This window comes from Engystomops pustulosus, chromosome 2 (genome assembly GCF_040894005.1).
Source record: "Engystomops pustulosus chromosome 2, aEngPut4.maternal, whole genome shotgun sequence".
Classification (NCBI taxonomy): Eukaryota; Metazoa; Chordata; class Amphibia; order Anura; family Leptodactylidae; genus Engystomops; species Engystomops pustulosus.
The window spans coordinates 91,209,797-91,225,051 of NC_092412.1; the positions used below are offsets into that span (position 1 = coordinate 91,209,797).

The 15,255-nt window shown below is 53.7% G+C and overlaps 1 long non-coding RNA gene across 1 annotated transcript; it reads left to right on the forward strand.

Moving 5' to 3' along the window:
• Window positions 1–34: 34 nt before the first annotated feature.
• On the forward strand, window positions 35–15,059 carry LOC140118085 (uncharacterized). Its single transcript, XR_011853133.1, has 3 exons — window positions 35–779; window positions 7,596–7,739; window positions 14,329–15,059. It is a non-coding gene; the product is annotated as an uncharacterized lncRNA (long non-coding RNA).
• The last annotated feature ends 196 nt before the right edge of the window (window positions 15,060–15,255 follow it).

A 15,255-nucleotide genomic window follows, 5' to 3' on the forward strand; every position in this document is an offset into this window, starting at 1 on the left:
TTGTCTCCATTCAGCATCGCCACATAATGATGACCTGTCTGGTAGGCCGGTCACTAACACACACCTACAATCTGAAGAGGGACACGAGTGTGGCGTGCATAGGGGCCCATGGAATACCTCCCCCTAAACCAGGGCTTATGCCTCGGCCCTTACTCAGCCCTCACACAGTCCACACTCCAACCCTGGTATTGAAATGTAGCAGATAAACATAAAATAAACACCTGCACGTCTGAGCACTAACTAAACAGAAATTGGTTTTCTCACATACAATAATAATAAAGCAACAAACACCTTTCTGCCTTTCCAGCCAAGGTTGGAATTGGGAATTGGAAATTGCCTGCTCTCCTAGTAGACTTCTTCTTCCCAGTCATCTATGTTTCCACAAGGTGTGTACTGGAGGGGATGGTAATGGCAAGTCCCAAAACGAGCCTACCTGCCATTTCCTGGAAGAACCAGCCCATAAACAAGCGAATTTTGGAAGTTCTCATCTCACCCATCTGAGCATTCTGTGCAGTGGGACCACAGGCCTCTTGGAGTCAAGAGAGAGACAGTGTTCAGTACACCTTTAGTGCTGACAATTAACCTAATCCCAGAACTAGAGTCGGGAGTCTCCAATCCAGAGCTGCAGCTTCCACAGTTTGGACACAGCTCCATCCACACTCTCCCAGCCTGCATCTACTACCAGGCTGGTGCACTATTCCTGAGGACCACTCTCTACGACCATTCCAGTACTAGAAACTGCTGTTAACCGTTGCCTGCTACCTGTTCAATAAAGAACCGTGAGTTGATTTGCACAATGTTGCCTCTGTCTGACCCCTGGATACGGCTGTCTACCCCCACGGGCTTCCCCATCTATTACCCAGGGACTTATCTTATAGACATTCAGGGGTTGAAACAGGGAGATTCAGTACATCCGCCTCTCCCAGCATATTTCTTGCACACACCACCTGCTGGAGACCTTCTAGGCTGTAGGACAGCCCTTCGGTCCCCATACCAACCACCGTGACATCAGCGCACCCCAGGCCACAATCGCCAGCCACTCCGGTATTCTGGGCCCCGGCTGCCCCCATGTCCTCTGAGAAAAGGCTAGGTCCCCAGTGGGGGATGTTGCATACTTTCCCCAGCAGCAGCTCACCAGTTTTTGTGACCCCCCCCAACAGCTGTTGCTGTTATTGTGCTCCCCCAGCAGCTCCCCCTCTTATAGTGCCCCCACAGTAAAATTAAAAACCCATATAATCACCTTTCAATGTTCCCCAAGGCAACTCCTCAATCTTCTCCTTTTGCTGTATGTAGCACATGATGTCATCACCTGCCAGCTTTGCTACATACAGTGGCATCAGGAGAGAGGAGTTGCTGCGGGGAACGTGGAAAGGTGAGTATCTGTGTTTTTTATTTTTACACAGTAGCAGAGGAACAGTGATAGTGCAGGGTGGTGACGGCTAGTCATGGGAATTATGTTTCTTCTTAGTGAGCTGGCTCCTTAGACTCCGCTCACGAAGAAGAGCCGTCTCTTCTGCCTCCTGAATGGCTCCCTATTAAATATATAATAGGGAGCCGCAGGCCAGTCAATCACCCAATGCCACTCCATTTTAACCCGATTGTAGTGGGTTAAAGGGCGCATGGTGAGCTGATTAGGGGTGGGGTTAAGTGAGCGAATGCTCTGACAGTGGTACACAGCCCAAAAACCTGCAGCCCCAATGTAAAATACCCCCTTTTCTGTAGCCCCCTTTATAGTGCATGCTCCCTTTTCTGGAGCCCCCCTCTTTAATGTAACCCCTTCTCATTTCTGTAGCTCCCTTTATAGTGCCCCCTTTTATGTAGCCCCCTGCCAATAGTGCTCCTTTTTCCGTGGCCCCCCTTTTAATAAATTTTTGACTTATTGACTTGAGTATAAGCCTAGGGTAGAAATGCAGCCCGATACTCATTAACAAAATGTCCAGCAGCCACCCCTCATTAATAAATTGTCCAAAACAGAGGCCCCTCAAAAATGCACAGTCCCCATAGTAATGTCCCCAGTGCAGCCCATATGGTAATGTCCCCATTGCAGCCCCCATAGTAAGGTCCATTGTCCAGCCCCCATAGTAATGTCCCCCTTGCAGCTCCATAGTAATGTCCCCATCGCAGCCCCCGTAGTAACGTCCCCATCGCAACCCCCGTAGTAACGTCCCCATCGCAGCACCCGTAGTAACGCCCCCATTGCAGCCCCCGTAGTAACGTCCCCATCGCAGCCCCCATAGTAACGTCCACATTGCAGCCCCCATAGTAATGTCCCCATTGCAGCCCCCATAGTAATGTGCCCTACCCGGCCCCCATAATAATGTCCCCATTGAAGCCCCCATACTAATGTCCCCTGCCCATGCCCCATACTAATGTCCCCTACCCAGCCCCCATAGTAGTGTCCCCATCACAGCCCCCAAAGCAATGTCCACTGTCCAGCCCCCTTAATAATGTCCCACTTAAAATTAAAAAAACTCTATAATCACCTCCAACGCTCCTCTTCTCCACACGGCTCCAGATCCTTCTTCACCCTTCTCAGATCAAGCTCAATGAAGGTATTAAAACAGCGTTTATTGGAAGTTAGTGTGGCGTCCAAAGTAAATTGTAGGTATCTGGGTAACAATCAACACTCTTCGGGGTTCGCAGCAATCTGCCAGGATTGCTGGACCACAATAGTGGCAAGATCAGGCTGTCCGGGAAGCGGAACCTTGGCAGGATCCATGGCCGGATCTTACTGTCAGGATTTGGGATCAGTAGATCCTCAGGACCACTGCGGGAAGTGATGCTAGCTGACACCAGAGACTGGAATCTAAGTGGCACCTGGTCTTCACCAGAGCCCGCCGCTAAGCAGGATGGTCTTGCAGCGACGGGGTACCACCAGGTCGCTCCACAGGTGTGACTAGCCCGCAGTGGCAGCCGAGGTCGAGGTACCTTAGCAGAAGACAGTCTTGTACAGAGCAGGCGGCAGAGATGCAAGGTCAAGTCCAATCCGGGGTCAGCAACGGGAGGTACAGGCAGATGGGAACGGAAACACAGGAACACACAGGAGCATGGGGAACAAGAACACACAGGAGCACGGGAACACAAACACGGGAACTAAGGAGCAGGAACGTAGGAATGCTCAGGAATATCGCAGGGGAGCTTTCTCTATGGTGTAGGCCCATCAGGGTTTGCAGGAAGAGGCAGGCTTAAGTAGAATTCCTGAAAATGGACAGTGCCAATTAGTGGTGCGCTGGCCCTTTAAATCTTATGAAGCAGGTACGCGCGTGCCCTAGGAGTCGGGAATGTGCACACACGGCCCAGGAAGACGGAGCAGGGACATGTAAGTAATGCAGGCGATGCTCTGGCAGGGACAGAGGGGCATGGGTGAGCCTGCGATCCGCTATATGGGTCGCGAGACCGCCCGTGACAGTACCTCCACCCTTCCCCCCCCCTCTTCCTGGGCCGGAGAAATCTCTGCAAGAGATCATGGTCCAGGATATTGTCCTCGGGCTCCCAAGATCTCTCTTCCGGCTTGAACCATTTCCAGTCAACCAAGAAGAACAGCTTACCCCTCACAGTCTTCATATCAAGGATCCCCTTTACCTCATAGATGTCAGAGTCAGCAACAGGAGCAGGAAGGAGGCACATGTCGGGAGAAGCGGTTCAGGTTGACAGGCTTGAGCAGGGAGAAATGGAAGGAGTTCGAGATGTGCATGGTGGGAGGAAGGCGCAGCTTGTAGGACAGATTGATGCGACTCAGCACCTTGAAGGGACCCAGGAAACGAGGACCGAGCTTGTAGCCAGGGATCTTTAGTCGAACATACTTGGAGGACAACCAGACTTTGTCGCCAGGAGCAAAGACAGGAGAAGGTCCGCATCTTTTATTGGCCTGGAGTTTGGTTCAGGCCGAAGCCTGTAATAAGGAAAGATGAGTCTGCTCCCAGATGATCTTTAGGTCTTGTACCAGTTCCACAACAGCTCCAGGAACATCTGATGACAGAGAAAGAGGAGGGCGAGCATGCAGTCCATAATTGATAAAAAATGGAGCGGAGCCCAAGGACTCTGTAAGGAGTTGTAAGAAAACTCTGCCCATGGCAACAGAGTGGACAAATCGTCCTGACAGGCAGAAACAAACTGCAGTCCAAGGTCTGATTAACTCTTTCCACCTGCCAATTAGACTGGGGATGATAGGCTGTAGAAAAGTCTAATTTCACTTGGAGTTGATTGCAGAGAGAATGCCGGAATTTGAACCCCACGTTCGGAGACTATGTGCTGTAGAAGTCCATGGAGTCGAAAGATGTGACGGAAGAACAGACTGGCAAGACATGGAGCAGATGGCAAACCTGGGAGAGGAACAAAATGGGACATCTTCGAAAAAAGGTCAGTTACCACCCAGAATACGGAGTTTCCCGATGAAGTGCATGAGTCCACGGACATCTGTGTATCGGCAACGGCAGAAGAAGACCAGCAGGCTTGAAACGTGATGGCTTATTCTGGGCACAGAAAGCACAGGAACCCACAAAGTCCACAACATCCTTGGCCAGTGTCAGGACTGTGAGTCTGTGGACCCTCTGGACCACCGTGGGAGATGGAACTAGCCGACACCTGCGACCGGAGTCTAAGTGGCATCTGGTCTACACCAGAGCCCACCACAAAGCAGGATGGTCTTTCTGCAGTGGGGTGCCATCAGGTCGTTCCACAGGTGCGACTAGTCCACGGTAGCTGCCAAGGCAGTAATACAGGAGACAGGAGCTGGCACACGGATCAGGAGCACAGCAACGGACTGGCACATGGATCAGGAACACAGGGACGGACTAGCACATGGATCAGGAACACAGGAACGGACTAGCACACTGATCAGGAACACAGGAACGGACTGGCACACTGGACAGCAAGATACACAGGAACACTGGATACACAGGGGAGCTTTCTCTTCAGGGGATGGTTTGAAGATTTGACAAGGATCACAGGAAGGGGCAGGAATTTATGTAAGGCCTGCGCCAATTATCGTCGGAACCGCGGGAGCAGCAGAGACTGCTGCTGGAGCCAGAAGAGGTGAGTTCCGCTGGCACATGGAGGGACACGGCTGTGCCCCGATCTGAGACAGAGATTGCGAGAGCACCCGTGACAGTACCCCCACCCCCTTTGGCCTCCCCCTCTTCTTCTTCTTGGCCCCAAGAAACCCTTTGGAGAAGAGTCCGCTCCAAAATGTTTGAGCTCCCAGGATCTCTCCTCAGGCTCAAACCCCTTCCAGTCTACAAGAAAGTACCGCTTACCCCTGACGATCTTCATGTCCAGAACCTCATTAACTTCATAGACATCTGGGGAATCCGCCTCAGGAGCAGGAGAAGAGGATTGCTGGGAGAAGCGGTTCAAGACGACTGGCTTCATGAGGGAGAAATGGAAGGAGTTCGGGATGCGCATAGATGGAGGAAGGCGGAGATTGTAGGCCACGTGACCAAGGAACCAGGGACCAAGTTTGTAGCTGGGTATCTTAAGCCAGAGGATATGGAGGATAACCATATTTTGTCACCAGGAGAGAAGACAGGAGCAGCTTGATGTTTCTTATCAGCCTGGGTCTTGGTACGGTCTGTAGATCGTAGAAGGGACTGGTGGGTCTGGTCCCAAATAGACTTGAGGTCCTGCACCAGATCCCCTACCGCTGGGACTTTAGAGGGAGGAGACAGCGGAAGAGGAGGGCAAAGAATACGCCCATAGACCACAAAGAATGGAGCTGAGCCAGTAGACCCTGAATCCGTGGAATTGTAGGAGAACTCAGCCCAAGGTAGAAGGTCAGCCCAGTTGTCTTGACGAAGTGGTGGAGGAAGCAGCCCAGAGTCTGGTTCACCCAACAGAATGGAGGACGTCAAGCGTGGTGGTAAATAAAAAGACAGTCTCTCCTTGTGCAGCACACCAACCTGCAAGGACAGAGGCTTGGTGCAGTACTATTGAGTACTCCTCAGTACGTTCCCTAAACAGCACGCAATCCGAGTGGCTAAGGAGATGAGACCACTCAGTGTAGACGGCAGGTCATGAGCGGCCAATGTGTCCTTTACTTAAGCAGAAAGACCTTTTCTGAAAGTTGGCGGGATCCATGGGCGGATCTTACTGTCAGGATTCGGGATCAGTGGATCCTCTGGACCACCGCGGGAGGTGATACTAGCCGAATCTAAGTGGCACCTGGTCTTCACCAGAGCCCGTCGCAAAGCAGGATGGTCTTCCTGTGGCGGGGTACCACCAGGTTGTTCCACAGGTGCGACTAGCTCATGGTGGCAGCTGAGGTCGAGGGACCTTTGCCATCTGCCCTGACCATGAGACTGTCTTCTGCTGAGATGCAAGGTCAAGTCCAATTCAGGGTCAGCAACGGGAGGTCCAGGCAGTTGGGAACAAGAACACAGGAACACGGGAACTCAGGAGCAGGAACACACAGGAATGCAGGAATACTCAGGAATATCACAGGGGAGCTTTCTCTGTGGCGTAGGCACAAAGATCTGGCAGGGTTTGCAGGAAGAGGCAGGCTTAAGAATTCCTGAAAATGGCCAGCGCCAATTAGCGGTGCGCTGGCCCTTCCAATCTTATGAAGCCGGCGTGCGCCCTCGAGCAGGACTCGGATTGTGTAAGTAGCGCAGGCGATGGGCTTGCGGGGACAGAGGGGCACGGGTGAGCCTGCGACCCGCGATATGGGTTGCTGGACCACCAGTGACAATTTCACGCACTACGCATGCTCTTATCTATGATTGACCAGTCATGATATATATGAAAACTGGTGCAAACTGTGCAGTTTACTCACTAATGTGCAGTTTGTACCAGATAATCCAGTAGTGACACAAACTGTTCAATTATTTGGCACAAACGGTGCTACTTTGGGAAAGTGTGTGCACAGAAGCAACTTATATTTGTTGGTGCAATTTTATGTAATTCTGTTGGAGTCTAAACAATTCTGTTGGCGACTAATGTGTCGAAATGATGAATAAGCATTACCGCCCACCTTTAGCTGTACAGTTTTCTAAATGTCAGACAAAAAGCCACTGCAACACAAAAGTGGCAAAAACACTGAAAAAATACATGTGCAAGTAAAAAAAGACCCTTTTTTAGTGAAAACTTAGACAAAAAACTAGCACAGGCACAATAATATACCTGAACCAATATATGCATATGTTTTTCCTACATTCTCTTAAATAAAGACGTCACTATTTAGTAGTCCTTAAGAGAAGTCAGCTCTCTCATAGTTATGGTATTGTTAATCTTTTTATTCTGGCACATAAGTGTTTGAAGGTGACAGAGACAGATCTGGCTGATAAATCATTACAACCCATCTATATTTTCTTTTAAGACACACAGTTCCATTTAATTTTGGAGTTTTGCCCAATGTGCTCATCATTGTTCAGCTATGACATGTGGCCTGGTGATTACACAATATGAGACTTAATTACCTGTGCGTTTCTAAAAACCTGGGTAATTATGCCACCGGTACACCAGCCAATGACAGGCAGCTATCCGCATGACTGTGAGTGCTTACAACAGCAGGGTATGAGCTTGAGATCAGTGAATTAGAAGCACATAACAAAGTTGTAACTCAAATTACATCCAGTAATGTGAGCTTCCTGGCTTTTCAGAATGTCCCAGGGAGAAGATGGAACAGAGGCAAATATGATTGGCTGCAAGAAAACACTTAAACAACAGGGTGTTCATTAACAGTTATCAGAGCTGTGAGAATACTGCCTGTTCCGACTGTCATGAAACATCCAGCACGTTAATAGGTACCTTTTCCTAATGAGACATAAAATTAATATCTTGATTTTCATTTACGTTAATAGTAAAAATCAAGCTGATGTGTTTGAAGTTTTTTTTTGTGAATTCAGGCAGTATGTGTCCCGCTCATAAGCTAGTGCTGGTAAATAAATTCTAAAATGTACATGTTAAATGCTAATATCTATAACATATTAATAGCTCTTACAGACTTATGTAAACATAGACATGAAACCTGTCATACTGGTTGTGCAGTCAGTATTATTAATGATGACCCAGAATTTTTTTTTGACCTACAAATAACTTTTCCTTTCTTTGAAATATGGGAATAGTTAAAGGAAACCTACCATGAGGAATCCACCATGAGAAGTAGACCTGATGCTAGATTCCTCCTGCATGCTGCCTCTCCCCTAATCTGTCATTTAATAATCCTGGAACATAACCTAATTTGTTAACAACTTTATTTTAGTAATATGTAAATTAATTGCAGTGGCTACTGTCACTGGGAGCTCAGACTAGTACATGTCACAGTACCCTTTGAAGTTAATTTACATATTACTAAAATAAGATTTTAACAAGTTACGGTAAATTCAAGGATTATTAAATTACAGATTAGGGCAGAGGCAGGAAGGGGGAATCTACCATCAGTTATACTTTTGTTTGTAAATTCCTCATGGTAGGTTAAATTTAAAGAAATGGTGCATTGTGAATATTATTGAGGGGGGGGGGGGATTTAGCAAGCCCTGAAATAGTCGCAATGCCTGTCAAAGGGCCGGGAATTGCAACTTTTCCCCCTTTGTGCCATCTCAACAGCAAGTAGGCAGAGATAAGTCTGCTCAAATACATTAAAGTTCAAACAGTATGCCCAACAAATATATATATTGTCACAGGTGACCCCGCGATCCATGTCTCGGATCGCGGGGGCACCTGTGTACTGCTGTGCCGCGCAGCCCCCCGGTCCGGTTCTTGTCACGGGAGTCCCCGCGATCCATGTTGCGGATTGCGGGTGCACCTGTGCTTTGCTGTGCTGCCCTGCTCCTCCTCGCCTTTACTCACCTCTCCAGGCTCCTGGCTCCGCTCAGGTCCCGGCGTGTGGTCCACGCGCCTCCTCCCTTCCAGGCCGCGCACTCCCGCTGCTAGGGCGCTGCTATAGCCTGGCGACTCCCAGCATCCCCTGCTGGATCTTCAGGTCAGTTTACTGAAGAGAAAGCCTCCTTGAGCGTTTCCAGATGCCTCCGTGTTCCTGTGCTGTTCCCCTGTTTCCGTACTCCTGTGGTGTTCCCGTGTTTCTGTACTCCTGTGGCGGTCCTGTACTCTTGTGGTGGTCCTGTACTCCTGTGGCGGTCCTGTAATCCCGTGGCAGTCCTGTATCCTGGTGGTGTTCCGAGGCCCTGCAAGCCGTCCTGCCGAAGCCCTGTCAGCCGTCCTGCCGAGGCCCTGACAGCCGTCCTGCTGAGGTCCTGCCATCCATCCTGCCGAGGTCCTGCCATCCATCCTGCCGAGGTTCTGCCAGCCGTCCTGCCGAGGTCTTGCCAGATGTCCTGCCGAGGTCCTGCCATCCCAGGTCCTGCCATCCCATGGTCCTGCCATTCTGTGGTCCTGCCTTCCCGTGGTCCTTCCTGCCCTGTGTCCCTACCTTGGCTGCCACCGCAGGCCTAGTCGCACCCGTGGAGCAACCTGGTGGCTCCCCGCCGCAGCAAGACCATCCCGCTTTGGGCGGGCTCTGACAAAGACCAGGAGACCACTTAGACTCCGCTCCCGGGTTGCGGCTGGCATCTTTATCTCTTTAAGGGTCTATTCCCCGAGATTGTGACAGTAAGATCCGGCCCTGGTCATGATCTCTGCAAAAGCCATGGACAGTGTCAAGAATCCATACCAGCTTCTGGGTGACCTTCCCAGCACTATTGCCCAGCAAGAGATTGCTGTGCAAAAAGAACTCCTGGACAAACTCGCTGCCACCCTGCAGATTATTGCCTCCCAGCCGCAGGCTCCTGCGACTCCTCCTTGTTCTTCTGTCTCCCAGCCATGTTTTTGGCAGCGAACTCTGGACCAGATTTATTGATGCCAACAAATTTGATGGCAACCCCAATTTTTGCAGGAGCTTTGTTGCCCAATGTTCGTTGTACATCAAACTGATGTTCTCCCGGTCCACCCCCGAACGCACAAAGTTGGCATTTGTTTTTTCTCTGCTTACTGGAGAGGCGCTGGACTGGGCTACTCCGCTATGGGATAGTGGTGACCCAGACATGGTTACCCATACCAAGTTTCTGGCAAAAATCCGGTCCAGGTTTGAACCATCTGAAGTTCGGCTACCTCGCCTGTCCTGCCTGTTCCCGGTGTTCCCAGAATCTCCACAGCCTCCCAGAGCTGCTCCGGTGACTCTGCATCTTCCCAGAGCTGCTCCCGTGACTCTGCAGCTTCTCAGAGCTGCTCCCGTGACTCCGCAACTTCCCAGAGCTGCTCCCATGAGTCCGCAGCTTCCAAGAGCTGCTCCAGCGGCCCCCAAGCCTCCGCAGCTTCCCAGAGCTGCTCCAGCGGTGTCCAAGCCTCCGCAGCTTCCCAGAGCTGCTCCCGTGGCGCCCCAGCCTCTGCAGCTTACCAGTGCTGCTCCCGTGGCGCCGCAGCCTCCGCAGCTTGCCAGTGCTGCTCCAGCGGCTCTCCAGAAGTTGCCTCAGCCTCTGCAGCTTGCCAGTGCTGCTCCGGCTTTTTCAGAAGCTGCTCCGGGGACTCCACGGCTGCTCTGGTGACTCCGCAGCTTCCCAGAGCTGCTCCCGTGAGTCTGCAGCTTCCCAGAGCTGCTCCAGCGGCGCCTCAGCTTCCCAGAGCTTCTCCAGCGGTGCCCAAGCCTCCGCAGCTTCCCAGAGCTGCTCCAGTGGTGTCCAAGCATCCGCAGCTTCCCAGAGTTGCTCTAGCGGAGCCCAAGCCTCCTCAAGTGTCTCCGCAGCTTCCCGCAGCTGCTCCAGTGTCTCCGCTGCTTCCCGAAGCTGCTCCAGTGCCTCAGCAGCTTGCCAGTGTTGCTCCCGTGGTGCCCCAGCCTCCACAGCTTGCCAGTGCTGCTCCCGTGGCGTCCCAGTCTCTGCAGCTTGCCAGTGCTGCTCCCGTGGTGCCCCAGCCTCCGCAGCTTGCCAGTGCTGCTCCCGTGGCGCCGCAGCCTCAGCAGCTTGCCAGTGCTGCTCCTGCGGCGCCCCAGCCTCCGCAGCTTGCCAGTGCTGCTCCAGCGGCTCTCCAGAAGTTGCCTCAGCCTCTGCAGCTTGTCAGTGCAGCTCCGGCTTTTTCAGAAGCTTCTCCGGGGACTCCACGGCTGCTCTGGTGACTCCGCAGCTTCCCAGAGCTGCTCCCATGAGTCCGCAGCTTCCCAGAGATGCTCCAGCGGTGCCCAAGCCTCTGCAGCTTCCCAGAGCTGCTCCAGCGGTGTCCAAGCCTCCGCAGCTTCCCAGAGCTGCTCTAGCGGAGCCCAAGCCTCCACAGCTTGCCAGTGCTGCTCCCGTGGCGCCCCAGCCTCCGCAGCTTGCTAGTGCTGCTCCAGCGGCTCTCCAGAAGTTGCCTCAGCCTCTGCAGCTTGCCAGTGCAGCTCTGGCTTTTTCAGAAGCTTCTCCGGGGACTCCACGGCTGCTCTGGTGACTCCGCAGCTTCCCAGAGCTGCTCCCGTGAGTCTGCAGCTTCCCAGCGCTGCTCCAGCGACGCCTCAGCTTCCCAGAGCTGCTCCAGCGGTGCCCAAGCCTCCGCAGCTTCCCAGAGCTGCTCCAGTGGTGTCCAAGCCTACGCTGCTTCCCAGAGCTGCTCTAGCGGAGCCCAAGCCTCCTCAAGTGTCTCCGCAGCTTCCCGCAGCTGCTCCAGTGTCTCCGCTGCTTCCCGCAACTGCTCCAGTGCCTCCGCGGTCTGCCAGTGTTGCACCCGTGGTGCCCCAGCCTCCACAGCTTGCCAGTGCTGCTCCCGTGGTGTCCCAGTCTCTGCAGCTTGCCAGTGCTGCTCCTGTGGCGCCCCAGCCTCCGCAGCTTGCCAGTGCTGCTCCAGCGGCTCTCCAGAAGTTGCCTCAGCCTCTGCAGCTTGCCAGTGCAGCTCTGGCTTTTTCAGAAGCTTCTCCGGGGACTCCACGGCTGCTCTGGTGACTCCGCAGCTTCCCAGAGCTGCTCCCATGAGTCAGCAGCTTCCCAGAGCTGCTCCAGCGGTGCCCAAGCCTCCGCAGCTTCCCAGAGCTGCTCCAGCGGTGTCCAAGCCTCCGCAGCTTCCTAGAGCTGCTCTAGCAGAGCCCAAGCCTCCACAGCTTGCCAGTGCTGCTCCCGTGGCGCCCCAGCCTCCGCAGCTTGCTAGTGCTGCTCTCGTGGCGCCCCAGCATCTGCAGCTTGCCAGTGCTGCTCCCGTGGAGCCCCAGCCTCCGCAGCTTGCCAGTGCTGCTCCCGTGGCGCCACAGCCTCCGCAGCTTGCCAGTGCTGCTCCCGTGGCGCCCCAGCCTCCGCAGCTTGCCAGTGGGAAGCTGCTCCGGGGACTCCACGGCTGCTCTGGTGACTCCGCAGTTTCCCAGAGCTGCTCCCGTGAGTCTGCAGCTTCCCAGAGCTGCTCCAGCGACGCCTCAGCTTCCCAGAGCTGCTCCAGTGGTGCCCAAGCCTCCGCAGCTTCCCAGAGCTGCTCCAGTGGTGTCCAAGCCTACGCTGCTTCCCAGAGCTGCTCTGGCGGAGCCCAAGCCTCCTCAAGTGTCTCCGCAGCTTCCCGCAGCTGCTCCAGTGTCTCCGCTGCTTCCCGCAACTGCTCCAGTGCCTCCGCGGCTTGCCAGTGTTGCACCCGTGGTGCCCCAGCCTCCACAGCTTGCCAGTGCTTCTCCCGTGGCGCCCCAGCCTCCGCAGCTTGCCAGTGCTGCTCCAGCGGCTCTCCAGAAGTTGCCTCAGCCTCTGCAGCTTGCCAGTGCAGCTCCGGCTTTTTCAGAAGCTTCTCCGGGGACTCCACGGCTGCTCTGGTGACTCCGCAGCTTCCCAGAGCTGCTCCCATGAGTCCGCAGCTTCCCAGAGCTGCTCCAGCGGTGCCCAAGCCTCCGCAGCTTCCCAGAGCTGCTCCAGCGGTGTCCAAGCCTCCGCAGCTTCCTAGAGCTGCTCTAGCGGAACCCAAGCCTCCACAGCTTGCCAGCGCTGCTCCCGTGGCGCCCCAGCCTCCGCGGCTTGCTAGTGCTGCTCTCGTGGCGCCCCAGCCTCTGCAGCTTGCCAGTGTGCTGCTCCCGTGGAGCCCCAGCCTCCGCAGCTTGCCAGTGCTGCTCGCGTGGCGCCACAGCCTCCGCAGCTTGCCAGTGCTGCTCCCGTGAGCCCCAGCCTCCGCAGCTTGCCAGTGCTGCTCCGGCTTTTTCAGAAGCTGCTCTCGGGACTCCACGGCTGCTCCTGCCTCCCCTGAGGCTGCCCCAGATTCTCCAGGCTGCTCCAGCGGCTCTCCAGAAGTCGCCTCAGCCTCTGCAGCTTGCCAGTGCTGCTCTGGCTTTTTCAGAAGCTGCTCCGGGGACTCCATGGCTGCTCCGGTGACTCCTCAGCTTCCCATGGCTGCTCCGGCCTCCCCTGAGGCCGCTCCAGAGTCTCCACCGGCCTCCCCTGAGGATGCTCCAGAGTCTCCACCAGCCTCCCCTGGGGCCGTTCCGATGGGATTTTGGCGCAGCAGCGCTAACTTTCATGCAGCAGAAAGCGGGGGCCGGGGGGGGGTGACATCGGACAATCCGACTGATTCGGACTGAGCGCGGGATTTAAATTGTGTCGCAAGACAATGTACTTACAAACACCAGGAAGTGGTAGGTGAACTCCGTCGGACCTGAGCGAGGAAGTGACACATGCAGGACATCGGGCGCTCGATCTTAGTGTGTCGGACAATGCATTTTCAGGGAACTTCTCTGGACAGGTTAGTAAATGTGCCCTAGTGTGTTCCCTCTTCCTCACTATTTCAGCTTATACAGCTGCATACCTCCCAACTTTTGTGGAGGAGAAAGAGGGACAAAATGGCGAAGCGGCGATTTTTTTACCCACAGAAGCCACACCCTAGCCACGCCCCCTAACCACACCCCCTGGCCACGCCACTGCTCATACCTCCAACGCATCCACTGGCACCAATGTTTTATTATGTATTATTATGTATTTAATTGGGGGGCATATTCCACTCCCCCTAGACAATGAGCATGTTCCCCCTAGACAACGAGCATGTCCCCCCCCAGACAACGAGCATGTCCCCCCCCAGACAACGAGCATGTCCCCCCCAGACAACGAGCATGCCCCCCCAGACAACGAGCATGTCCCCCCCAGACAACGAGCATGCCCCCCGCTAGACAACGAGCATGTCTCCCCCTGACCCCTAGACAATGAGCATGTCCCCCCCCCCTAGACAACGAGCATTTCCCCCCCTTTAGACAACGAGCATGTCTCCCTCTGACCCCTAGACAATGAGCATGTCCCCCCCCCTAGACAACGAGCATGTCCCCCCCCTAGACAACGAGCATTTACCCCCCCCCAGACAACGAGCATTCCCCCCCCTAGACAACGAGCACGTCTCCCCCCGACCCCTAGACAATGAGCATGTCCTCCCCTGTGGCTGCGTGCCCTTTTTTGTGTGTAGGTTTTTTTTATTTTTGTCTTCCAGGACCGTGCCTGCTGTGGACTGCTTCGGATTCGAAGGATTACATCGATGACCGACATTTCTAACAAATAAAATGGTCAACGAGGGTGTGTCTGCGTTTTCTGTCCAATAAAATTTTCTGAAAACGGTGTGATTATTTATTTTTTTGCGACACTCTTCATAGTTTGCCATAGTAGTGGTGCCGGCTAGGTGACGGTGCTCATTACTAAGGGCTGGCCTTAGTGTTTGCCTTAATCTTTTTGGCAAATTCACACTAACGCCCATACCATTACCCCGGTACCCACAGCCACCAGGGGTGCCGGGAAGAGCCGGGTACAAACCAGTACCTGACCGTCTATAGATGGTCAGGTAGTGGGGCGGCTGCAGGCTGTTATTGTTGCGCTGGGATAGCCCCCTAACAGTGGCCTATCCCAGCTCAGTAATGGCAGGCTGCTGCTGCTTTTTTGTAGCTGGCTGATTTGAAAAATAGAGGGTACCCCATGCCGTTTTTTCTTCAAATTTTTGACAAAAATATGCTTGGGGTTCCCCCTTTAAAGGGGGCTCCCAGGCTGTTTCCCCCATTTTTACAATGCAGTACAGGGCCTGGAATATTTAATACTGTCACTAGGAAGTATAATTTGTTACGCAGAAACAGGCCGCACACAGCTCTGTACGTGGAAAAATAAAAAAGTTATTGATTTTTGAAAGTGGGGAGTGAAATATGGAAACGCAAAAATTAAAAAGGGCCAGGTCCTTATAGGGGTTTTCCTGCAAATACAAATTAGTTCCTATCCACAGGATCGGGCCTAAGTTGCTGATCAGTGGGGGTCTCAGTGATGAGATCCCCACAGATCATGAAAACGAGGGATCCTACATACCTCCAACGGACCCCTCGTCGCTCCGTCAGAGTAATGGAGCAGGCGGCCGTGCATGACCATTCTGCTCCATTAC